Here is a 27,597-nt window from a genome sequence, read left to right on the forward strand (position 1 = left end):
TGTGAGCTGACAGCCATATGCTACTGTTGACTATTACTGAAGCCTTTCAAACAGCACCAGGGGATTATAGGAGGCGAAATGATGGAAGGCAGGTGGACTAAGCTTACTGGAAGTCCTCACTGGAAGGGGGATAGAATAGGTCTCTCTTCTGAGTTTTATCTTGGTACCTCTTTGTCCAATGCCATTTTCCCTAGGCTGGACTGGGACCCAACCAGCATAACTTTTTGCTCTGCCCACATCAGCATTTGCTCCCAAATTAAAAGCCCATTTTCACGAAAGGCTGCATGTTTCTTCAGGATGAATTTCAAGTCATTGTTTCTGTTTTGAAAGAATTATGGCTTTTGCTCTAGGATGGTCAGCACAGGGAGAGAAAAAGGGCAAAGGCTTTTGTTACCAAATATTCAGCTCCCAAAAGTTGAGTCACCATCACAGGGCTAACCAGACAACGCCACCACCTTTCAAAGCACAGCATTGATGCTATTTTTCCCTGGCACATTAATTTTCTCACAGCAGCCAACTCCACTCCTCTGCTTCTGTATTGAATGCTTTATGGAGACAGAAAGGCCACCACTCCTCAGCCCAGTCCCTTCCTCAAAGGGCTCAAAGGAGTGCCAATCCTCCTTAAAAAGCAGCAACACCGGGACCAAGTTCCATCTATCTGATCAATAAATGCGGCTGCTGAAAAGGAAATGCATGTATGACTCCCCACAAATAAAAATTTACGGTAGACCATGTCTGAGTTGGTGAGAGAGTAAAGAGGAGTTTGTATGGTTTGGTGCCACCAGATTCTCTATAAAACACAACTGGTCAAACTGTAACAATAGCAACCCCTGGGAATCCGGTGTATGGATTTCAGAATACACTCCCATTATGCCAAGGTGTCACACAGACTCAGTGGAATGAATTTTCAGTCTAATGCAAAGTCCATTCCTGTCCTAAAATGGTAGTCCACAAAGTAATCACTGCAAGAAGGAAGAGGTGTTTTATCTCCTCAGTGGTGGCCAAGTACCTCTTCTGATTGAAAAATGCTGGTTTATTCCAGAATGCACAAATCCTGCTGACTGCTCATCTCCAGCCCACTCTCCTAAAGGCAGGGATGTTCTAGACTGTGCCAGAAGGGCCAGTTTAACCTGGCAGGAAGCTTTGTCTCCAGCATCACGTCCTAGCCAGGTCTCTTGGCTGAGAGAAGCAACAGCCTACCAATGCCAATATCTGAAGAACCCAGAGGATGGAGAGAGAAATCTGACTTCTGAAGGAGTGATTTGCACCCATCGCCACTTGACTTCCAGCCAGCCACTATGGCCAAAGAGTAGTGTCCCTCCTTAAGCTGCCTCCAAATGTCACCTACCAGCGACTAGCAACACAGGGGAGTAGGTGTGTTGGCAGTAGGGAGAAGGTGTTGTTGTGGAGCAGGCTGCTCTCAAATGCCCAGTACTCCTGTACCTCCTCAGATATTGATAGGTCAGAATAAACCAAATTTCAAACAGCCTGTAAGCACGTCCAAACTGGCCTGCAGCTCCTTTCCTTCAAGCATCAATCTAAATGTTAGCATCTGACAATGCGGGTGAGAGTTTGCAGAAATATTAAGGAACGAACCCTTGCCAGAACTGAAACCGAGATGAATGCAGTAACAATGACAAACACTTAGAAACTCGTGGGCTTGCAGCCAAACACTCAAACTTGGTCTGTACGTACCAACAAATGCAGGATTCGCCACAGCGATTTATAGCAGAGATTTATAGCAGAGACTAGCGTGTGGCGTTCTTGCAAATAGAGGTTTGGGGAGAATAGGTAGAAAAGGAATACGACGAAAGAGACAGATTCAAACACAATCCAAACACTTTGAGCAGCGCTTTCAGCCTCAGAAATTTTACCACAATTTGGGTGATCCTAATGGTCTCTGAACCACATTGGAAAATGTCACAATAGACGTTTGAATTAAAATCCAGTCGGTTTGCCAAAAGACCAATTGTTAAAAATTGGCAAGATTCCAGACAACTTACTAGGCTGCATACTGCCCGGGGCTGAGAGAATTGCTAATTCCAGAGAAAGTTAATTATCACCTTATTGATAAAGGGGCAATTTTTAAAGCTTCTGGTGTGGCTTTTGTGACTCATTAATTAAAATTTAGAGTAATTTACTAGACACAGTGGTGGCTTCTGTTACATTATATACGTACCAAACCATCTGATTTTTCTCCCAGGAGCTGTTTCTAATCCCCCTTGCCTCTCCTCACCTGTCTGCCTTTGAAGGCAACAAAAACATTAAAAACGTGTAAACCTCAAACTAGCCTTTCGGGAGATTGCAAGATTAAGAAGTGAGATGTCCACGGAGGCATTTAAACAAAGCTCTCTCCTAGAAATGTCAGATTTGCCCACCGAAATTCAGAAGCACGTGTGCTCACACCGAAAGGGACTGCTTTCCAGACTTCATCTCCAAAATGTTACACCGAATTTTATGCCCTTTGATAATTTGGTTGGAAAAGAGCCTTCCCTCACCTCCTTTCCCTTCTCTCCCACACCATCCCTGAATAAAAGCGTGAGACTCATTAGCACGGAATGAAACTGGAGGTGCTTGGACTCTGAAGCCCCGCGCCCGACCAGAGGCAATGTCTCCTGCTCTCTCCAGGATGTGTGGAGCGGGGTAAGCACGCCCGGGCCACCCGGCGTCAGAGTAATGCTGTGGCTTCCTAGGGGTACAGACTCGGAGAAGCCGCGTCCCCCCCGCCGCCGCCGCCGCCGCCGCCGAGCTCTGTCTGGACCGGGGAGCGAGTTCGCGCTCCTCCCCACCTCTGCCGGATCCCAGAATTGGCTCCAAGGTGTCTTCAGGGGGAGTGAATGTGTGTGATGTGTCCTCCCGCCACCCCAAACTGTAAACAGACCTACAGAACACTCTAAAATTGAACTCCCTAAATGAACGTAAAGGTTATTTCTCTCTCAGCATTCCTAGTTTTGTGTTAAGGGAACTTCAGCAATGTTTCCTGAAACTTGTTGAAGTATTTAAGATCCAAAATTGAGATTGAAAAAAATACATAAAAGCCACCACAATGTGAGAGGTTTAACGCAATCTGCTTGTGATTTTTCACATCATTTAAAGCTTAAGATATTTTTTTAAATTCTATCTTTGTACTTTGGGCGATCGCGTGAATTTTTATAACAAGCAAACATTATTTCACACTTAAAAACTCATTACTTTTTTGAATCTTCAATATAAAGTTCTTACAGCAGGGGCAGTACCTGAGGTTGGCTTGTTCTCTAGCTGCTGGTCTGCTTGTCTTACTGATGCTGGAGAAGCCCCCACAACCCCAGCCCCCAGAAACCAAGAACCAGAAAGTGAAACCGCTTCTGCTGGTTTCACTTGCCTCGAAAACACACCACCAAAAGCAAATAAATGACGGAGAGCAATTTTCTCTTGTTTCTCTTATTGTTTTCTTTTCTTTCTATTATTGTTCATTTACTTGTTAGTTTTGTTGTTGTTGTTTTGGGGGGTAGGTTTTGGTAGCAAAATAAAAGTAATTTCAGTGGCACAGGGAAGAAATTTAAGCATGTTAAACATAAAAGAACCGGGTGTTTGTGAGATTTGCATTTTTCTTGTAATTCCACAAATCAAGCAGATATAAATTTACCAAAATATTATACAGCCTTACCATATATGCAATTTACAGAGTTGAAGAAAATAAAAGTATCTGTCACAAATGTACTTTAAAGATAAAGACTGTGAAGCCACCAAGCAACTTTCCTAAAACTGAAGGTTCTACACGTACACTTACTTGAGTGTAGATGATCACTATTGCTTTTCTAGGTAATCTTTACCGAGCTACTGTTGCTCAAATCCCCGGCCCATTTTTTCAAGCTAGTTCTACCAGACAACACACCAAAAAGTGCTTCACACGAACACTGCACTCCTACGTAGTTTACTTTTCCACACTGTAAATTCCTTCAGTTATTTTTATGCTTTCACTCCAAATATCCTATTTTATTGGAAAAAAAAAGAGTCAAGAAAAACAAAAAAAGCAACTATGTTTTTCACTCTTCAAAAATGGTTCCTCTGGTTAAAAAGGAAGAAAAACAGTATAACAGAGTATACAACAAACATCTGGATTCAGAAGTGCCTGGATTACTGTCTCAAATACCACAGTTTCTGAGACCAACCAAAAAGCCACTTTCTCAGGAAGCTACTAATTGTCTGACCATCCTGAGTACTGTCACAGCACCCAGAGACGACACCATGAGCCCCCTCTCCTTCACTGTTACAAAGGAGGGGAAAGAACTTTGACTTAGCACCTCAACCATCGGTCAAATGACTTTCTTGCAGCCGGTACCTCACTCTCATCCACTGTGCTGTCCTGTTTAGCAGGCAACCTGGAAAGGAAGCTTCATGACACTGGGTTCGAGTCATATAATGCCCACCTGGGAAGGAGGTGACTCTCTGTACTTGAACTTGGGAAAACTGCTCCTGATACTCCACAGTCACCTGGGTATCTTTCCCAAAACTAAGACCAGCAACTAGCAATAAATAGTATTCTCATCTATCCTGGTAAATTAGGAAAAACGAGCACAGAGACACACAAAATACTCCATCTGGTATATAAAAAATAAATTCAATTTAAAAAACCTCTCTTGCATGTTCACATCAATTGTAAAAATTAAATTTTAGGTAAATATTTTTACCCCAAGACATACTACAATTTTTTTTTAATTTAAAAAACGAAACAAAGCAAAGTGAAATCATTATGCTAAAAAAAAAAAAAGCTAACCAATTATTTGAGTTCACATTTGGGGGAAAAAATAACTTTCTACATATTCAAATGCAGAGTCAAAGAGTAGCGTATGTACCCCAAATTGATAAACTATACAATTCTATACTACATCTCCCCGTCTAAGATCTGGTTAAGAAATCAAATGTTGTATTTTGAGTGGGAAGGACTAAAGTTTACCTGCCGGCCTCAGTGGATTTAATGCAGGACACTCATGCATTGCTATAGAGATACATTTGCAGCCCAGAAACAGGTAACATGTCATGCTGACAGTAAAAAAAAAAAAAAAAAAAAAGGATCCCATGTCAACGGCACACCCTCCAATTGTGCATCTCCCTTACCTACGGCTTGTTCACCAGAGCCTGATCAGGTTCTTTACCAGGCCGGGAATGTTGACTCAGAAGACAGATGACTTTCAGTACATGCAAACCGAGTATTGCAAAAGCTAATCTTCCACCCGTGTGTTAGTAGCTCACAGTTAGTCTCCAGCAGCCCTGCTCTCTGGCTGCAAACATCTCATTAGACTAATGCATTCAGCACAGGCAGAAAACTCGATTTACCATAGCTACAGCAATGAATTTCCATTACGATGACAGCTTCAACCACATCATGTCCGGAAAACCAGCCAACCACTGGCTTTTAAAGAACACACACATTTTACATGCAGAAAACGAGGTGCGCGCGTGCGTGTGTGTGAGTGTGTGTGTGTTTCGTGTTTCCTTCCTCTCAGCAGCCCAACTAAGAGAAATGTGCAGTGTAGCTTTTTGCCGACGCGAGCTGCAAGGTAATGACATTTCTGCTTCTTTGGTAGTTACGTCCTTGTAATAACCTGAATTATGTCACAATTGTCAGAATGGGTGTTTCCAACATTTCGGTTTTCATTACCCCTTCTCTGTTGCCATAGAAACCAGACTGTAACATCATCTCTTTGTCCCAGTCCTGCAGCAGTGTGGGCCAGCACCGGGCTTATAATATACTGGTGATCTGAAGGAGTGAATGTTTGACTTTGGACAAATAAAACAAAGAGAAATATTCTAATGGCATTGTTGTTCAGGACAGACTGTGTATTTGCCAGAGCAGTGTGTCTATATGGGTAAGCACACCATGGTCATATGTATTGACTCAACAACTGCGTACAACACATGTGGTCAGTTCATTAAAACAGGGCCCTGAAGTGGGCCCCGCATCTGTGTGTAAGTGCAGAAGCATGAACACGGTTTACATTCGAAAACACTGTCGGGGCCTGCATGGGGTGGAATGGTCTTCACACGGGAAAGGGGCTGCTATTCATCCTCCACGCCCTATTGTGTTCTCTGTGGCAAATCAATTTATACTAGGAAAGAGACTTTGTCGTCTTCTTTTTGTAAAGTGGAGCAAGGCTCCCAATTGCCCATTTCATTCACCCCATTCTGGTATATTATTCCCAAGTATTTCCTACAAGAGGAAACATCCGTTTATCCGAAGACTTACTCCTGGGGATGAGCAACAAGCAAGTTTAGCCAGAACTAAACATCAACCAGGGCTAATGTAACTTGGACAGTTACTGAGAGTGAAAAAAAAACTAAATTACAACTTGAGGTTTTTCTGAATATATATACAGAGTCGCATGAGAAAGAAATAAGAAATCCCTCTCTTTGAATTATAAACACAGAGAAAAATTAAAATTTTTGAAATCAAAAATTAAATTGTACTTATTAAGCAAGAAGTAAATTCACTGTATTAGTTCATTTAATCATCTGATTTTGTTGTTTTGTATATAACAAAACAAAGGTAAGTTTGGTAGTTTTTCATTTTGCTCATTGACTATAAGTTGATTTCATTAAAGGAGGAGGAGGAAGAGGAGTGAGGGGGAGGTAGAGGAGGAGGAAATAAAACAACGCAATGGATGATTTCAGTTTGGCCAGCATCTCTGTTGCAGCCACGGTGGTTGTACTGATGCCCGGGGCCTTGAACACAATCCCACACTTCACTCAGCGAAGCACCTTGAGTGGGCTGAGATACTAGACCAGTCTTCACTTTAAAATGTTTCTTCAGATAAATCAAATAAATATTTCTTAAATAATCAAAAATATTTTCCAAATTCTGTAAAAGAAGAAAAAGGTTTGGCAGGATCTGCCCCTAAATAAAGGAGTTGTTGGATTTCCTACCCAGCTCTGTCAGAGTCTGTGATTCTGATACTCAGGGTCCACACTGCCTCACCTCCTCCCACATGCGCTATGGTGGTGGCCCATCCTTAAATCAGGTGTGTCTGGGATGCAGGCATTGGCATCACAGGTCAATCACACAAGAGGCTTAAAATGGAAATGAACTAACCTGACTTGCTTAAAAAAAATAGATGATAGACAGATAATCTTACTAGGATTTCTTTCTTTATGCAATCAGGACTATGGGCCTTAAAAAACTAAATTCATGTTTTTAAAAATCCTCAATTTTTTTAATTCTAAGAAAAATTTAAGTTAAACATAAAAGAGAAAAGACATTTGGTGGGGTGGCTGCATACAAGCTACGGGGTCCGTTAAGGAAAAAGGGGGCCCTTCTGAGCTAATGTATCTCCAGGTCTTATACATCCCTGGGCTACAATCAGGAGGCTTAGGCTGTGCCACGTTGTTAATTTTCTTTGGCACTGTGGCTACATTTCTGTCTCAGACCACAGGCAGCACGCTCCACACTTTCCACACAAATGCTACTGGGTTGGTGGTTAGCAAGAGGTGGCCAGAGGAAGCAGGTTAATTTGGGGGCATTCCAAACACAAACCTACTTAGAGTAGCCTCCATTTGAAGAGTAATCCCACTGTCAGCTGTTGGTAAAGAGTTGTGGTTTCAACACAAACATTAAGTGGAGAGAATTGTGTCCTGAACAAGAGAGTCAGTGCTACAGAAAAAAGAATCCTTGTTCTCATAATAAAAGCCAACATTTACTATGGAAATATTATATGCCAGCCCTTTTCATATGTGATCTCATTTACAACAATGATATGAAATAAGTATTATGAGTATCATCCCCATTTTACAGATAAGGAAACTGAGACTTGGGGATGTTAAACAAGTTTCCCAAGGTCACACAGCTCAGAAGTGTTGGATGCAGGACTGACCCAGCAGTCTGTCCCTAAAGACACAGTAATTAATTGTTTGGCCACAATGATTCCTGGCGCAGTCCATTGTTTCAGCTCTGCCATTAACCCAATGACATTGGTCAAATTACTCCCCTTCTATAATATGGGGAGTAGGGGACTAGATTATCTTTGAGATCTCTCATGGTCTTGACATTCTACTGTACAATGTACTGCTTCATCTGTTGGGCAATGCTTTGAATTGGAGGAAAACTCAGTTGTGGTTGTGGCTATGGCCACGAGTAAGGGGCCAAAAGAACCCTCTTTTTCATTAGAATAAGACTGGCAAACTAAGCGCTTTGGACTGTCAATTTGGGATGAAGGCGTGTGTTGGGTGGTGGGGGGAGAGGAGGCAGGAGAGGGCAGGGAGAGCATGGAGAAAAAATAGGGAAGTTTTAAAGGCCAAGATTCCTTTCCTGAAGTGGAGAAAGGAGATCAGTCTCCCACACTTAAGAGGCCCCATGATGTTGCTTTCACATCATTCAACACAGGCTCTTCTCTAAATGTTCCTGAAAGTTTGAGAAGTTTCAGGGTTATGGAAGGTATGAGGCTTATGATCACATTTTGCCAGCAGGGAAATCAAGGCAGCTCATGGTTAACCTGATTAGTCAGACAAGAAAGGTAAACAATCAGTAGACCCAGACCTCCTCCCCAGCCAGCCACTTCTTCAACCCAAAGCCCTGCCCTCCACAGGGACAGATCTTAGTTTAAACTACACAAGCAGCGATCTTTCCAAATTAAAAGCAAAACTGTTCTTTGGAGTGAAGACAAACAGGAAACATCCTCGATAGCCAATAAAAAGAGATTATTTAAGTTAATGTATCATATATCCACACTATAGAATATACAAAGTAACCACGGAAAAGGATGCTATAGAAGACCAAGACATGAAAAAAATGTTCTCAATATATAGTTGATTAAAAAAAAATGCAGGTTACAAAAGAATATGCAGAATACACTCTTCTTTTGGGAAAAAAATGATTCACAAAAATACTGAAGCTATGGTAACAGTGATGATCCCTTGGTGATAGAATTATGAGTAATTTCTATCTTCTTAAGCTTTCTTTATATTTTCTGCTTTCTGTGATAATAACAAATTATGTGAATTAATTGGTGACAATTTTTCCTCATATCTACAAATATATCTGCTTATAATTCTCACAAATCTTAAGTGTCAAATTTCTTTTTCATCAATGAAATAAAAATAAATCCTTTGCCTGATGGTTGTAGGCTACATTCAGCCACAGCCTTAGCCAGTGCTTCAAACTTGAAGACTACCCCTCAACTCGCTCGAGTCACCCTGGGCTTCACAATCACCTAATATCTTTGAGCCCACACAGCGCACTCAGCACAACTAACACAAACAGGGGACAGACTCCCCATTCTTCCATACCCAAGAGCTCCCACAGTCTGTGGGGTCCTTTCAGACTTGATAAAACTCAGTCTTGTTTTAGTAAAGCCATGTGCTAAAGACACAAGGGGTTGAGGAGAGGGGAAGGTGATCGAATGAAGTGGAAATCACTCCCATCCAAGGAAAAAGTGACTCATTCAAATTCTCCTGGGCCTAAAACATGGTTCCTTTCAAATGAGGCCTCCTGTCTTTGTGGCTCTGGGCCTGTGGCCCTGGCTGATATTCAGGGATTGACTGAGTGGAAATATTTGTCTCAAGGTCTGGCAGTTCTGGTGGTAGCTAGCCCGGAGACCCTCATCCCAGGGGCAGTGTCTGGTAACAGGGTTGGTACAGTGAGGGCATGTGCTGACAGCCAGAACAGCTGAAGGGGACAGCAGACAGGCCTTTTTCTTTGGTCACTAGGCTGCAGAGTCCAAGCTGCCAGGAAATCAGTCTTGCCCTCCACTGAATTCCCAACATGTATCTGGTCTGTAGTAGGAAATCAACAAATAATTATTGCCTAATGAACAAAAGAAACTAGGGGTTAAAGAAGTGATCTAATCTTAATCAACATTAGTACAGGCCTTTAGACCTGATTCCTTTTCTCCAAAAATGTGATTGACTTTGAATATCTGTCATTAGAAAAAAAAAATCCTAATTTGTTAAAACTGCAAGGATGACTTCCATTTCCTAAATCCCTCCTCCTTTATGCTCTTAAAAATGCTAACCCCTTGAGATTACTTCTGCACTGAGCCATGTTTGTTTGAAACCGATAAATTTTTATTCAAAATTCATACAGGTGAAAAAAAAATTCATACAGGTGAACTCCAAGCACTTTTGGCTATTCGCTAGGTTTCCTTTCACCTCCTAAAATATTTTCCCCAAGGTAAATATGAGAAATCAACCTTGGAGTGCTGAGAAGCTCCTAGAATTGGAGAAGCTGAGCCTCAGCCAGGATTGTATGTGCACTCCAAAGAGATAGAAAAAGAGACTTCAAATAAAGTAAGGAGTGTATGCAATTTAGTTGCTAATAGTTACTGCTTCTGGGCCCATCATGTACAGAAAGATGTGTGTGTGTGTGTACGTGTGTGTAAAGTAGGAAGGACATAGCAGGGGCCCACTTAAGAGAAACTCTGCATTTTAAAAACATCATTTAGAGAATAGCCTGTTGGAGGTTGCCTGCAGCTTCAGTTTGTAGAATCAATTCACTGATCACCTGAAGCTCCTTCCCCCTTTATATGAGGGGAGATCTCCAAGATGGGCCCTTTAGTTACCAAAAGGCAAGAATACAACCATTGTCCTTGAAACAGAAGTTGAATCTGAAAGCAGATAATATAGTCTGAAAGTTTCCAATGTCTTTATATTAAAAAGCAGCTGGATGGTGAACAAAATGCAACTGGTTGGTGAATTCTCTATAAGGATAACCAACTTTTGTGTGGGTCATGTCTTTGATAAGCCAACCCCAGTTAGAAGCTGAACCCAGAAAACTGGCTCTGGGGCCAAGAGGAAGGAAGAGGGAAGTAAGGTTGCAAGCAGAAGTAAAAATAAGTCAGACTGGCTTAAAAATAAACAGCATTCACTGGCAGAGAGTTCAGTGAGCTTTAGGTGATGCTGACCTAACTCATGATATGACCAAAGAGCTGGTCTCAATCATCCTATGCCTGGCTTCCCTCATGGTCACAATATTGCTGCCGCTTGCTTCCAGGCCACCTACTTCCCCATTCACATTCAACACAGGGGACAACTTCTCCAAGTACTTTCCACAGAGGAGCTAGGAAGCTTCTTTCCTAGAGCATCCTGCCAACATCCCTCCATCTCATTGGATGGAACTGGGCCACGCCCCATCCCTGAACCAATGACAGCCGCTGGCATATGCTGATGGGCTTAAATCCACCTTTGGAGCCGGTGGAGGTGGGACTATGCTTTTCCCCAGGCACAGGAGCTGCCTGGGGAGGGCTGGATATCTGAATAATTGTGGTGCTCTTGGCAAAAAGGAAAAGGAATGAGTGCTAAAGGGCCATAATCAGCAAGAAGCAATTGACTAGTAGAAGGTAGGGAGGGGGAGATCTGGAGAAGAGAAGAGTGCGGGGGATGGAGAGATGGTAGGACGCTGAGCGCTGCACTTGTGACCCTCACCCCTACAGCACTCTCAGACACGATCTTCAGGAAAGACCACAGAAACTGTGAAGTGCTTGATGTGGTTGAAGTTCTTGTAGAAACTGGTAAAGAGGCTGAGTTTTGCATCCTGGGTCGATGCAAATGAAACCAAGATAGCACATGAGAAGCCAGGAGGCCAAGACAAACGGATTCAGAACTGTTAAACCCAAGGAAGTAGTTAACTGTCAAGCCATAACGGGGAGGACTCTGGACTTCCCTGGGATGTGAAAATTGGGAATTTAAGGGGCAGAAAGGTAGCCAGCTGACAAAGGGACTAGTCATGTAAGTTGGGTGTATATTCAGCTGCGTCCCTTTAGCAAAGGAGAGCGATCTTCTGGAGAAGAAGGCTTGGCTGGAATTGGTACTCTCCAAAAGAGCTACTTTAGAGTGATAGCTCACACTTTGAGAGAAGTGTTGTGGACTACTGCAATAATCTTAATCTAGCTGCATGGTTCATTCCTCAGATGTGTGTGTATGTGTGTGCATGGGGGTGGGGGGAGGGTTGTGGGATGGGAGATACAGGCCAGGCCCTGCCTGTAGGGAATGGGTGGGAGGCTCAGTTCTCTCCTCTTGAACCATGTGTGGGCTGTGTGCAAGCCTCAGGAAAATGACCAGGTGGGAACTGAAGGGGCTGGTAAGCAGGGGATGATGTGGGGACTCAGGGACTACCTGCTTTTGGCAGCAACAGGTCATGGCAGCACCATCTAGAAGTGGGCCCTTTACTGACCTTCCAGTGACTGAGACCAGGAATGACCTCTGGGCTGAGAACAAAACCTGTAGTTTGGGGGACTCTCCAGAGAGGGATTCCCATCTTCTTCTGGTTTGTGGGAAGGAGTGTAGCCCAGTTATGTTCGTATGAACACTAAAGGAGATGGGAATAGCAAAAACTAAAATGAAAAGGAAATTTAACAACAAATGTACAAATTTTATGTGAAGCTCAGTGGCTCAGAGTAGGGATTCTGGCTTCACCACATCTGTGTCTGTGGTCAAGAAACTCAGCCACTCTGTGCTTTATTTAGCTTCGCTCATCTGTAAATTGGGGACGGTAGTATTATTGTGAGGATTAAGTGGGTTAGAATAGCTATAATGTCAAGCTTCTAGAATAGTGCCTGGAATGGATGAATGAATGGCTGTAACAAGGGAACACAACAAGAAACAGAAGGAAAGGGGGATAAAAGCAACAAAATTATAGAAGCTGCAAAGCAGATGGTCAAGAGGGAACTGGCCTGGTAGACCCAAGAAGTCTGACCTTTTTTTCTGAAGTAGGGGATCCCAGGAAGCACACAGTTCACACCAAGAAAGCCTCTGAAACTGAAGCTCCAGGAATCTCCAAAAATGGAAGTGACGGGGGGAATAAGAACATGAAGCCCCCACCCCCTTCCCACCCCTGTGCTGCTGGTGACGGCCCCTCAACCTGACCAAACGAAACCTTACTCTGTTCTCTAGGACACAGGCCCAACAAGTACAAAACAAGATTCAGAGAAAATTCATATCCTTAAAGTGGGACCCACAGCACCAACCCAAACTCAGCTGCCAGACTGTTCGTAGTGAGGCTGAGACCCCCAGGCAGGACATGGGAGGGAGGAAAGATGTACAGATGGGGTTCACATGGATGGCCCACCAAGATCCCTCTTCAGTGACTCTCACTGGTGACAAGGCTGCTCATACAAAGAGAGCTTCCATTCACATTTTAAAGACCTTACTAAATCTGAGCCATGAAAGACAGAAACCAAAACCAACAAAAAGGAAGAAAAGGAATCTGGAAAAAAAAAAAAAACAGACAAAATTCAGGGAGAAAAAAAAAAGCATTAAAAAAAATGATGATTAATGTCCTGGAAGACATAATACAACGCATTGCATCAATAACATGAGAATGGGTTGCTATTTAAAAAAAAAAAGACAGGATTAACAGGATAAAAGAGAATCCTTGGAATTAAAAATATCAGAGTAGAAATAGCAATTTTAATCAAAAGATCAAAGGATACTGTCAAGGAAATCTTCAAGATAATAGAAAAAAAAAAAGCTAACAGAAGAAAAATAAGAAGAAACCAGGGGATCAGTGTAGGAGATTCATGGCAGGCTGATGCCCCATAAAGGGTCCACAGAAGTAAGATGCATGTCCCTGCTGGCTTCACCCTCCTGCAAGTTTATTTCAGCCAGTTTTAGGTTGTATTTGAATGTCTTCTGGGGGAAACAAGGGTTTTGGAGCTTCCTAGACAATTTTGCTGACATGAATATTCTTAAGTAAATTTTGATTGCAGCAATTTTTGTTCCTGTGCTTTAAGATGTACTTTAGAAACAGAATAAATTTCTTAAGGCAGATCCATACATCTTTTTAAGACACCATGCCGTTTTGGAAAAGTATGTTAATTGGAATATTGTTGCTGTCTCATTTGAAAATACTTTAGCAGGAGAAGCACTCTAAATAGACAGACAGATGGGTTTGGAGCTGGCACAGAGATGAGTGCTGCAGGTCAGGGGGGCCCTGTCACCTTATTCTTAGAGCTTTATCCCTTATCCATCCAGAGGTCACATCATCAACATCTTAACTGATAAAACTGCATTTTAGGTAACACTTTAGGTTAAGTCCAGTTTTCAAATACTAAACCTCTAACCACATCACAAGACTATCCCCCCAGGGCCTGGCAACAACGTGGGGGCATCCCCACTGTCTCTGGGCCTCTAAAGCAGCACAGAATGTATCATCATCCATCTCTTTGGTCAGGAATGGGAGTAGCTTTCCTACTAATAACTCTTGATGGCCCAGATAGGTGTGATGACTCCTCAAACAGGTGATGACATCTGTCAATCAGTATTTTAATACAACCAATTTATACAAAGCAAAGCATAACATACATAATATTACATAAGCTCTCATTTTCTAAAAAAACAAACAAACAAAAAAAACAACTGAGAATCAGGACCACATATCCCAGGGCTCAGTCAGAGTCTGCCTAAATTTAGCCATTTCCTTATATGTATGTCTTGCTAAATTCTATGTATTTGGGAAGTTGTCTGGAATACAAATGCCAGTCTTCCCCACAATATCAAGTTTTTCTCCCTTTTCAGCTGGGATATGATCTAAGGCCATGAAGTTTTGGAGTATCACATTTCTCAAAGCCACCATTCTTACAGCAACATATGTCCAATCTCTCCTATGCCCTTTGTCCCTTCATACATCGGGAACTGTATATCCAAACGCTGTTCTGAAGCTTATCCTGGGTTCTTGACTCCCAGTCTCAATTTCCCTCCCCACCTCCTTTCTCTCAGGGAGCCTCTGAACATCCATACATGATTCATGTATCCAGTAGGTAGAATTCAGGGCAGGCTGCTATTCTTTACCCACTATCAGAGCCCACTCTGGATGTGCATTGAGAGGTGATGGTATGGAACCATCAGGAAGCATCACAATGTTCCAGGAACTGCGCCCTTCTACTTCTGCCTGGGCTTATGAACGTGTATACCCTGAACAAGGGAGTAGCTTTATGGAGTAAGTGTCTTGGGGTGTTTGAGGGTTAGATTGCCAGTTGTGAGTTCTGGGTGACCAGTTTCTGGGCATTGTGGTCCCCAACCCTGGATGTCCAGAAATTCATAGGCCTAATGTGCTCCTATCCACATCCCATGAGTTCAAGGTTTTGGTTTCCCTACCCCATAACAATGGGTGTTTTCCCTGATATTCTTCTTTGTTTATGATATTTATCAGGTTTACTACTGGGGACAGATCACCCAGAAGTCACTGGTAGCCTGTGGCTCTTGCCTGGTTTAATACCAGGCACTATGACAGCCCATTCTTCAGGAATTATGAAGTGAAGGGTCTTTCAACCTTGGAAGGGTATATTCCCTAGCATTTTCTTTTTTTGTTGTTCATTTTTCTTTTTTCTTTTCTTTAATTTTTTTTTTTTTGGTATTGAAATATAGTCGGTTTACAATGTTGTATCAGTTTCTGGTGTACAGCACAATGTTTCAGTCATACATATACATACATATATTTGTTTTCATATTCTTTTTCATTATAGGTTACTCAAGATATTGAATATAGTTCCCTGTGCTATATGGTATAAACTTGTTGTTTATCTGTTTTATATATAGTAGTTAGTATCTGCACATCTTGAACTCCCAATTTATCCCTTCTGTATGATCCAGCAATCCCACTCCTGGGCATATACCTGGAGGGAACTCAAACTTGAAAAGATACATGCACCCCAGTGTTCATAGCAGCACTATTTACAATAGCCATTCATGGATGCATTTTCTTGACGTAGATCAATTCTTTATCAAGTCCCTAATTGCCCTAGGGTTGCCACAGCCCTGCCTAGTAGGGCTGTGATTACATTACCTCTCAAGTCATAGCTGGCTCCTTACATAAGCACTGTACACAGTGCTAGGGCAAGCTGATTGGCTTAAATCTTATTCCAACCAGTATCATAGCCCAACACGTCCCAGACTAACCTCACCATTATTGAATGAGCAGTAGGGACTCTGTAAATTTCTCCCCACAAATAACAGGGCACAGTTGGCGCTGGCTTACCACCACTTGGGCAGAGCTTGTGGCCCTCCAGAGTCCCAGAGGTGACCATTTAGCCTTTAGCCCCATGCAGCAAACAGGAGGGGTGGCAAAGAAAGCATGATGTCAGGTCTGGCCCATCTTCAATTCCTCCCTAGTGTCCTCTAAAGCTCTTGGTTCAGGAGTGTCTGAAGATGGACAAATCATCAGGGGCAGTTGGTAGGAGTGATTCATTCCAGAATAAGGGTGAGGGGGAATTCCAGAATAACAGATAATCAATGGACCTAGTGAGTTGCCCATCCTGGAGGGATGTCTCCAAAGAAAAAACTAGGTGGTAAGGAACTGCATAAATATAATGAAAGTGTTCTAGTGCTGGTGAATAATTTGGGGATAAATTTGTGATTAGCACTAAAAAACCAAGCAAACAAAAAAAGAGAGGGAGAATTATTAACCCAGTGGGAGAGAGAGAAAGATAAAGAAAAAATAACTGTAGTACATTATATGATTCAATTCTAAATAATATATACACTTTCAAAACAATATTATCACTAAGTACTGGTTTCACTAAAAATTATGCCATAACTTTATTGGGAAGATGGAAGGAGGAAAATGTGGGATGAGTTCTTCAAGCTACACCTTCATCTTCCAAAGTAAAAGATCAACAGACTATATCAAAAACAAAAAATAATCAAGAAAGGGCAATACATGCAAAGCAATTAGAAATCTAAGCAAATATCAGAAGGAAGAGCTAAAACTATGGTTGTCTTTAGAGAGTAGGGACAGGAGACAACTATTTTTGATATACATCTTATAGAATTATTTGGCCTTTTTAATCTGTTTCTCAATAGATAGATACATTTATACATAAAATCAATTAAATAAAAAATTAAGCATGCTCATTTTTATAGAAAAAAAATCATTGATCTTCTACCTCTAAGAGTGGAGGAGCTCACAAATACTATGAGCATGATTTTTTTCACCTAAGAAGAGTGGGTATTTTTAAAAATACATAATAAAATTCAACTATAAAGTAAAAATTAAAAACAAAAAAATTTTTAATATAAACCTAATTACACTGCCTTTTTTAAAATCATAATTAAAAATGTCTGTTATTACATATACTTTATGAAAATACTTACCATTGCTTTCTAGTTGGATACTGGATTTTTTTTCTTGGAGAGATCCAATGAGCAATGTAGTGTATAGAACAATGCCTGGCACACAGTGGGCACTTAATAAATGTTTGTTAAATGATAAATGAATGAATGAGAAATACTAATTTTCTGAACATTTGTGAACATCTGAATGAGTGAAAGCAGAGACTTTTTGGGTCCTGATCTGGGATAAACGATGTGACCCACTGTGCGCCTAGCACCCAGACATCATAGACATACAAAATAGGCACCTTTTGAGCTGTCTTGCATACAGATTCTCACAGATTCCTGACTTCTGAATGTCCTTCCCCTAATTTATATTAAGTGAAATGACAGGGAATCTTTACTCATTCATTCATTCAACAAATATGTAATGCCTTCAGTGTACCAGGCACTATTCTAGGCTCAGTTTAACAAACTGACCAAAATCTCTAGCTTCATGGAGCTTACTTTCTACTGCAAAGAGACAAACAATAAGCAAGATAAATAAATAAAATATGTACATGTTAAATGGTAATGAGTGACAAAGAGGAACATTTAAGCAAGGAAGGGGGATAGAGACAGTCAGGGTTGCAGTAAGGAGGAAGGGCTGTAATTAAAATTAGAGTAGCAGAGAAAGTCTCCTGGAGGTGAAGGTGTGTTAAGACCTGAAGGCAGTGAAGGGGGAGCCATCTGAGCCTCTGCTCCTCTACTGCAGTGCGTAGTCCACACAGCCAGCTCTGTGGACCCGTCACCCACTGCTTGCTGGCAGAGCAGCCTTGGGCAAGTTACCTAACCTCTGTGTGGGCCCCTGAGAGTGGGAATAATGTCAGTTAACTCAGAGAAAGGATATGAAGATTCTAGAGATTGAATTGTTTGCTCTCTTCCATGACTTTTGTGATGTTACCAGAGAAACCTCTCTCTCCATCTATCTGCTCAAACCCCAAAGACAACATCTCCCTCCCTCCACCCATCATATCACATCACACAATATAAAGCGGAAGGTCATCTGTATTGACCAGCATCAGTAACTTATAAATAGGTTTATAAATAAAGTGTAGCATTGTAGTCATCACCTTTTTTGTGTATGAGACATAACTGATTTATAACATTGTGTACATTTAAGATGTACAACATGTTGGTTTGATGTATTTATATACTGCAAAGTGATTACCACTGTAGCCTTAGCTAACACCTCTATGATATCACATAATTATCATTTATTCTAGGGGGAGAAAACATTTAAGAACTAGTCTCTTAGCAACTTTGAAGTCACCTCTCTAATAGGCCAAGATTCTTTCCATTTTTATTCTAAAATGGTCTCAAGTTATAAATCAGCCAACTAACCCTTATCCAGAGCTTTGTTTGCCAGACGCTGTGCTAGATGCAGGGGGAACAAATACAGCCCTTTCCATCCTGGACCCCCGATCACAGATACCAGCAAAAACACTCCTTTAAAATCTGAGCTCTGAGGCCAGACTGCCTGGATTCAGATCTTGGCTCTATCACATATTACGTGAGTCACCTTTGGCAGATTACTTGTGTGTGCTTCAGTTTCCACATCTATAACATGGGGGTAAAAATAGGTTACTTGTAAGGATTACATGAACTAATACATTTAAAGTGCTTATAACAATACCTGGAATGTTACAAGCTCTCAACAGATGTTAGCTTTAGAAATGACATAGAAAACTTATAATATTAAAAAAAAAAAACATTTGTAACATCTAGTTTTTCCTGGGAGGAAGAGAGCTAATATCCACAAGTCTGACCTGTGTAACTGAATGAATTCCTCCTCCTCCACACATCTCTCTTTGCATCCAATGATGTACACAGGGACTTAGGACTGGTGGGGAGAGTGGGAGGTAGGAAGGTTTTTCTTTTTTTTTTCAATTTCATTGATATAAGCTCTTTATTATTTCCTTTGCTCTGCCTGTTCTAGGTTTAATTGCTCTTCTTTTTCTTGTTTCTTAGGGTAGAACCTTAGATTACTGGTTGGAGACACTGCTTCTTCTCTAATATAAGCATTTGAATGCTATAAAATTTCCTCTAAGCACTTCTTTAGCTGCAATCCACAAATTAGATATAATGCATTTTCATTTTTATTTGGTTGGTTCAAAGGATTTTCAAGTTTACCTTGAGGCCCATGGGTTACATAGAAGTGTATTAACTGCCAATATTTGGTGATTTTCCAGATATCTTAATGTTACAGAATTCTAGTTTAATTCCATTATGCTCCAAGAAGATACTTTGTGAGATTTCCTTTTTTTTTTTTTTTAAACCTTTCCACCTGCCCTCCACCCCACTGGCCCAGCAGGGGCACTCTGCACATTCTCCAGGCAGCACCACCACTCTCACACAGGGGCCAAAATTCCAAGAGCCAAGAAGAGGTTTCCATTTTAAAAACTATGTTAAGGAGAGGGAGGGTATAGCTCTTCGGTAGAGCCCATACTTAGCATACACAAGGTCCTGGGTTCAATCCCCAGTACCTCTATTAAAAAATAAATAAACCTAATTATCCCCCACAAAAGAGACTAAAACAAACAAACAAAAAGATCAACTAAAAAGAAGTGTGTTAAGGTTTTCTTTATGAGTCAATATAAGGTCTGTTCTGGAGAATATTCTGTGTGCAGTTGAAAAGACTGTTTTTTGCTGCTGAGTGGAATATTCTATAATCGTAAATTAGGCCAAGTTGGTTAATGATATTATTCAGATCTTCTGTGCCTACTGATTTCCTGTCCACTTTTTCTATCAATGATTGAAGTCTCCATCTGTAACTGTGGCTTTTTCTCTTTCTCCTTCCAGTTCTAGCAGCTTTTCTCTGCGTCTCTTTGAGTACTGCTGTTAATAGGCACACATTTCGTATCGCTGTGTCTTCTTGGAGGATTGAACCCTTTATCATTATGTGTCAGCACCATTTATCCCTGGGAACACTCCTAAGGGTGAAGTCTACTTCTTCAGGTACTAATATAATATAGCTATTCTAGCTTTCTTCACTGTTTGTATGACATTCACTTTTCATCATTTCCTCATAATGTATCTATGTTTTTATATTTAAAGTGAGACAATATCATGTGGCCTGATATATATGCAATGGGAATACCAGAAGAAGAAGAGGGAGAGAGTGAGGCAGAAGATGTATTGAAAGAACTAATGGCTGAGAATTTTCCAAACTTCCTGACAGACAGCAAACAAACCCAAAAGCTCAGAAACATCAAGCAGCAAACAAACAAAAACATCATACCTTGGTATATCGTTTTCAAACTGCAGAAAATAAAAGATGAAAAGCAAATCTTGAAGGCAGCCAGAGAAAAAAGGTACGTTACGTTCCCTGGGGAAGGCAGGAGACTCTCAAAGAGTAGTCAGGAACAACATTCCAGTGCCCCTTTAGAAGGTCATCAAGGCAAAAAGAAAAAAAAATCTAGACTTCACCAAACTTAGAGCACCTGTACTGCAGCAATCTTGAAACTTTTAATAACATGTCTTTGAGCACAAGATAGTAGAGAAGACTCTTACTCAAAGTAATCCAGGAAAATGACTCCCCACACACCATATACTTCTGTTACCAGTTTCTTCATCAACCTGCCTGCTCTTCCCGCCGACCCTGCTAGTGACTTCTGAGCTGTCCTCCCACAGGCCCTACAAAGGGGAGTTGCAGAAGAGCCCAACACCCACAGGCACATTCAACCTCGGGGAAGGAGACTGAACACGTTGCCAGTTGCGAATGACCCACCTAAACTTCCCGAAACAGAGGCTGGAGGGGGAGGGAAAGGGATTTACCACAACTGCTCTCACAAGAATCAGAGGGGCCACTAGCGAAGAGGCTGGAGGGTATGGAACCAGGGCTGCTGGCGATGTCCAGCTGACCAGCTTCAGCACCTGCACTCTGGTTTCCCTACCCCTACAACAGACAGAGAAAAACCAAAGCAACAGAAAAAAAGAAGACAAAGAAAAATTATAACAATAGCGAACTGAGTAGCGGAAACAATCCAGGACACAGTATAAGGAAATGAGAATGTGTTTGTTAAAGAAAAGCCTACACGTGAGATGGTAGACAGGAAAACTGGAAAATAAAATGTACCCCATGACAAAGAACAGTTAAATGATGGGAAACAGATGTGAATGTGTATGGAGGAGAAAAGGAAATGAAGAGACTGAGAGAAAGAAAGCACATAGTGGCTCTGAGAGGGTGAGTGGGTCTCCTGGAGCAGGGCTGACTCCCCAAAGCACGGGGATATGTGTCATCCAAGGACGGTGCCAAGGAGGTGAGGCAGGAAAAGGGTGTTGGTGCCCACATACACAAGTGATCAAATTAAACAGTCTTCTCTCCATAATCTCTTTTTACCTTGAAAGTATTGAGAAAAATTATTAATGTGCTCACAATGGATCAAGAGACTCATGATTTAAATGACTTACGGGTCCTAATTAGCACTCATAAGCCTCCAATGTCCTTAAACGTGTGCAGAAGGGTGTTAAGCCCCAGCTGCTCCTGGGCACTCACCTGGATCAAGGCTTCCTCAATTTACCAAATAACTTTATTTTTAAGGACAGAATCCAATTCATTTTCCAAATAGCTCCCTCTGGAGTCCCAAACAGCACTCGCAGTGACAGCAAGGGGACGCCCTCCCTGCAGTCAATTCTCCATCCCATTTGTTCACAAGCCAAATTTTGCACCTCCAACACACTATATATTTTAGGGAGATTAAAAATTCATATCCCCAACTTAGTGACATAAAGGATCACACTTCAGCATGCACACACAAAAAAAATCTGAAATTAGGCTTGGGGTCAAAAAATCTGTCCTAATGCGACATGATAGCCCTGACTATCCCCAGGGGGACCAGAAATGGTGGGAGATTGCATGTGCTATTAGCCTGTTTTCATATTGGACTTAGCAGCTACTAGAAAGGTGATGGTTCTCCGGAAATTACAGAATGATTGATTGGATTCTTTTTGTCTCTATGAATTAATGGAGGAACTGGGATTTTCTTCCTTGCTTGCATGATTTCCTGTTAGTAATTAGAATATTAAAATCTTATGGGACGATAAGGTGACCAAAGTCTGAGTCTGAAACTCTTTAGTGACCATACTCCCTTAGAAAGAAATAGGCAAGGCATTATTCTGAATCCTCAGATTTCAACTGTGTGTGACAGAACACGGAGTTGCATTAGAGTTTTATTGTCCGAGTAAGAGGATACAGTGTGAGGAGGCAGGCTTTTATGAGACCCAAATTACTATGAACATTTACTGCACGTTATTAAATTTTTACCTCAAGTCCTCCGAATGCCTGCCCTTGTTTTTCTTTCCTGGACCAATTCCCAGCTCCCTGTTGAACTTGGGTGCCACACATGTTGGACAAATCTGTAGAGGATGCTCTGCTCAGAGTCCCGTTGCCACCTGCAGTGAGAGGAGACAAGTGGGCCTCTGCCCTTGGGGACAGAAGGACCCCTCCCTGAGGTGAGCATCTCCATCACGGAAAGGCTCACTGTGGAGAGGAAAGCACTTCTCCTGCCAGGAGCTCAGCTGGCCTCTCAAACCAAGCTTAAGTGTCTGACAGGAACAGTGAGCTCTCCCAGGAAGCCAGCACTTCCTGGGTTCTAGGAGCTTCCTGACCAAAGCTCCAGCCTGGTAGCCAATGCCCTGTCTATTGAGGTGCTGATGGGACCCTCAGAGAATCATCTATCAGGAACCAGGGAATTGCACCTTCATTCATCAGCACTTCCTTGGGGTTATGGACTGAACTGTTTCTCACAAAAAGATATGTTGAAATTCTAACCCCCATTACCTCAGAACATGACCTTATTTGAGATGGGGTCTTTACAGAGAGAATCAGGGTAAAGCAAGGTCATTAGGGTGGGTTATAATCCTCTATGACTGGTGCCCTTATAAAAAGGAGAAATTTGGACACAGAGACGATGAGCTTAGAGGGAAAACAATGTAAAGAGACACAGAAAAGACACCATCTACAAGCCAAAGAGAGATCCTGGAATGATCCTTTCCTCACAGCCCTCAGAAGGAAGAAAACCTTGATTTTGAAAAATCTAGCCTCCGTAACTGAAACAATACATTTCTGTTGTTTAAGCCACCCAGTTTGTGGTACTCTGTTACAGCAGCCCTAGAGAAACTACGCTAACACACTTGGCTTCCTCTCCTCCAAGACTGAGCAGGTCAGGACCAACCAGGAGCTTATCTACATCTAAGCCGGTCCTGTTTCAGGTGGGATTCCACAACGGAGTGAGGGAAACGAGCTAGCAAAGGTCAAGCAGTGTTACTAGGAATATACAGGATCCGGTCCCTCATGGGGATTGAGTCCCTTGACTCAAAATCTAAATGTAATGGACACATATACTGTGTGTGTGTGTGTGTGTGTGTGTGTGTATGTGTGTGTGTGTGTGTGTCCGTCCCATTGGATAGTGGGTGTGAAATTCTGGGTAGTGGGCTACCCAGAATTGAGGTCCCAGGAGGCTCCCAAAGGCCCTGGTCAGGGTGTGTAGGGTGTGTGCAGGCGGTATCATGCCTTCCATATTTCTGCCCCACCCAACAGTTCTTTGGTCTCTGGTCAGAAGGTAAAGCTTTCTGCCAAAATAGCAAAATATAGATTTGTCTCTAAAAATAAATTAATAGAAAAATATTAAGTTGCTCGAAAGGAAAGTTTCCATAGACATAAAGAGTGACAGCTTTAGCTGAACTCCATGATCTAAATGATCAGTTGCTTCTTTTTAAAATCTGCTAAGAAAAAAAAGTTACAGACAAGGTTGTACTTGAGTTTAACTGAAACAAAACAGAGAAATTGGATTTTTTTTAACTAGTCAGGTTTCTATAAATGGAATTAAAAATGTATAGATAAGACATTAAAAAGAGGAAACAGAAATGAGTATCTCATAGTGACAGCTTCACACACATTTATCTGCCCCCACCTTTCCCTTCCTCTCTCCACATAAATTCATTCCTGGCTAGAGTTGCCAGAAAAAAAATACAGGACATTCAGTCACATTTGAGTTTCCGGTAAACAAGGAATAAACACACACACACACACACATACACACATTTAGCACACTATATGTATATACTATAGACATATATGTATATTTACTAAATATTTATATGTATATAAAATGTAATATATATTTAGTATAAGTATTTTTCCAAATATATAATATAAAATATATATTTACTATAAATTTAAGCAAAAGTATGTACCAAATATTGCATGAGGCACACTTAAATACTAAAAAATAATTTGTTGTCCATCTGAAATTCAAGTTTACCTGAGCATCCTTTTGTGTGTGTGCTAAATCTGGCCACCCTGTTCTGGCCCCAAAGCGAGGCCCCTGACGGTTCCATGGAGAGTGTGGCGGCGCGTCCTAAAGAGGATTATATTTATCCGGGGGGTGGCTGTGTTTCCGCCCTGCTCTAGCGAGAGGCCCTAAAGTTCACAGGGTCACCCCTCTGACGCAACGACCGTAGGTAGCTGTCCTCCCCCAGGGTGGGGGGCAGGGGGCTAGGGCCCGGGGACAGCGGGCGAGTCCCTTGGGGGCAGGGCGCCCGCTCTGTGCATCCGACAGGCCAAGGAGCGAAGCGGCAGGGACTCCCTTTTGCCTCCAGGGGTCCAAGGAGAAGCAGCTCTCCGTCGTGGGAAAGGGCAAAGGGGACGTGGTCGGGACTTCAGGGTGGGTAAAACGGCGATACCCGAGGCCAGCAGCGCTGGGGAACTTCAGCCGCGATCCCGCCACAGCGGTTCGGGCCGCGGGCTTCAGAGACGGGTCCCGGATGTCCCGGATCCCGCCAGCCAGTGCCTGGCCTCCGCCGGCGGCTGGCGCTCCCTGGCGGCCACAGCTGGACGCGCCACTCGCTCAGGCCGTTCCCGCTTGAATCCGGACACCCGGTTCTGAGCGCCTGCACGGCGGGGCGGGGCGGGGCGAGAGTCCTGGAGGAACTAGTGCTTCCTGGGACAAGGAAGAAGAAAGTGACCGAAGACACCTCTTTCAGGGTCTTCACGAACAAGGGAATCACAGCTACGAGTTCCCCAAACATCTACCTGGTCACCTAGTTCTGGTGGCAGAACTGAGCCCCTGGTAGAAAATCCCCCAGTGGCAATCCCACTGTTCCTGAGAGCATCTTTGCTCATCTCCTCTGCAGGTATTAGATAGCTTAATGCTCTGATGGCCCCACCATTTAGACCACTTTGAGTAAATGATACGGAATCCACCTTTTCAAATATAAGACGTGCCAAACTGTAAGAAAAAAATACAAGCAGATGTCTTGTTCACTCAGAATTAGTTATATCCTCAGACTCTTGCTCCAAACTCAAAATAAAAAGATCCAGGTCTTGGGTCTTGTTTTACATTATTCACACAGTGATCCCAAACTCTCCCCTTCCCACAATGCTGTGTGGATGTTCTCCAAGGCCGACAGAAAAATCAAGAGGCAGGTGTTCTAACTGAAACCCAAGGGCAAGAGACGGCCTAATAGCTGACCAACTGTCTCTCACCCTCCTTCTCCACCCCAAGCAAGATAACACAAACACCGTTAAAGTCTTCATGGTGGGTGGTTAATTTTATGTGTCAACTTGACTGGGTCAAGGTACTGTGATATTTGCTCAAACATTGGGCTGTTGTTACTGTGAAGGAATTCTTTAAAACAAGATTAACATTTCAGTCAGTAGTCTTTTAGTAAAGCAGTCTGTCCTCCATAATGTGAGTGGGTCTCATCCAATCAGTTGAAGGCTTCAAAAGGAAAAAGATTGACTTCTCCCAAGGACGGAGGGAATTCTGCCTTTGGACTCAAGACTGCATCAACTCTTCCCTGATCTCCAAGCCTGCCAGCAGTCCACCCTGGAGATTTTGGACCCTTTACAGTAGCGTGAGCCAGTTCCTTAAAATCTCAATTTCCGTCTCTTTCTCAATCTTGCTACCTCTCTGTCCCTGTCTCTCAGATATGTAGATATAGAGATAGGTAGATACAGGTTCACTAATAGGATGTATATCTATAGATACCTATAGATACATTCTATTTGTTCTCTTTCTCTGGAGAACCCTGCCTAATTCAGTTTCCCCACAGCCTGGCACCCAGCTTAGCCCAGACCCATCCCTTTCTCCTACTCCAGAATTTGGCTCCAACAATACCTCTCTTTTGTCTTGTAAGTTTTTCCTCTCCAGTAGATGATCTCTTTCCGTGTAAAACCTACTGTTGTTTCTCCCCTCTTAATAAAAAAAAAAAAATCTTGATCTCGTTTCTCTTCCAGCTGCTACCCTCTTTCTTTGGTCCTCTTTGTAACAACATTCCTCTAAAGTGTTGTGTACGCTTTCTGTCTGCAGTTCTCTCCTCCCATTCTCTCTGCCTTTTTATTTTGAAATACAACACATATTCAAAAAAGGGGGAGTGGAGGGTAAAAACAGAACTATACAGCTTAATGATTTATCCAAAACAAATACTGCTACCACCATCCAGGTCAAGCAGGACATTAGCAAGAGCACAGAGTCCTTCCTCATGTCCCCTCCCACTTCCTACCCTCCCCCACCCCGTCTGCCCCCAGAGGTAGCCACCATCCTGCCTTTTGTGAGCATCACTTCCTTTCTTTATTTTATTGTTTTACCTTCTAGGCATGCATCCCTGAACACTGTACTTTTAGTTTTACCTGTTTCTTGAACTTTAAATAATGGAATAATCACATCTACAAAACAGAAACAGACTCACAGACATAGTAAACAATCTTATGGTTACTGGGGGCAAGAGGGTGGGAAGGGATAAATTTGGGAATTGGAGATTTACAAATGTTAACTACTATATATAAAAATAGATTAAAAAAACCAAATTTCTTCTGTATAGCACAGGGAACTACATTCAATGTCTTGTAGTAACCTTTAATGAAAAAGAATATGAAAACAAATATATGTATATATATATGCATGACTGGGACATTATACTGTACACCAGACATTTTGACGCACTGTAACTGACTTTTACTTCAATTTAAAAAAAAAAATGGAATAATCAAAAATGTGTCTTATGGCTAGGTTTTCACCCATGTTGACAAATGTAACTGCATTTCATTTATTTTCATTACTTTATAGAATCCCACTGCATTACTTATTGATTGTCGTGTAACAAATTACCCCAAGATTTAGCAGCTTAAAACTGACATTAATTATACAACCTGTGTCCTGAGAGTCAGGAATCATTTGTGGCTTTGCTGGATGTTTGGTTTTGGGTCTCTCACGTAGTTACAGTCAAGCTGTCATCTAGGGCTGTAATCTCTGAAGACTTAACTCAGGCTAGAAGATCCACTTCCAAATTCACTCACATGGCTTTTGACAAGAGACCAGCTCCTTGCTACATGGGCCTTTCCATAGGGCTGCTCATGACACAGATTCCCCAGAGCAAATAGTCCAAGAGAAAAAACATGAGTGAAGGAAGCTGCAATGTTTTTTATAATCTAATCTCAGAAGTGACACACCATCACTGCTGCTGTGTGCTGTTGATCACACCAGCCATCCTGGTCCAGTGTGGGAGGGGACCACTCAAGTATGTGAAAACCAAGAGGCAGGA

General features: G+C 42.1%; 1 protein-coding gene across 1 annotated transcript in view; it reads right to left on the reverse strand.

Moving 5' to 3' along the window:
• Positions 1 to 24,437, reverse strand: part of SCML4 (Scm polycomb group protein like 4) — a 114,769-nt gene extending 90,332 nt beyond the window's left edge. The window contains exons 1-2 of the mRNA XM_072966297.1: positions 24,318 to 24,437; positions 22,319 to 22,446 (exon numbers count right to left, since the gene is read on the reverse strand). The gene's annotated coding sequence lies outside the window, so the exon portion shown is untranslated. The remainder of the gene's footprint in view (positions 1 to 22,318; positions 22,447 to 24,317) is intronic.
• Between the last annotated feature and the right edge of the window lie 3,160 nt (positions 24,438 to 27,597).

Source organism: Vicugna pacos, chromosome 8 (assembly GCF_048564905.1).
Source record: "Vicugna pacos chromosome 8, VicPac4, whole genome shotgun sequence".
In the NCBI taxonomy this organism is placed as follows: Eukaryota; Metazoa; Chordata; class Mammalia; order Artiodactyla; family Camelidae; genus Vicugna; species Vicugna pacos.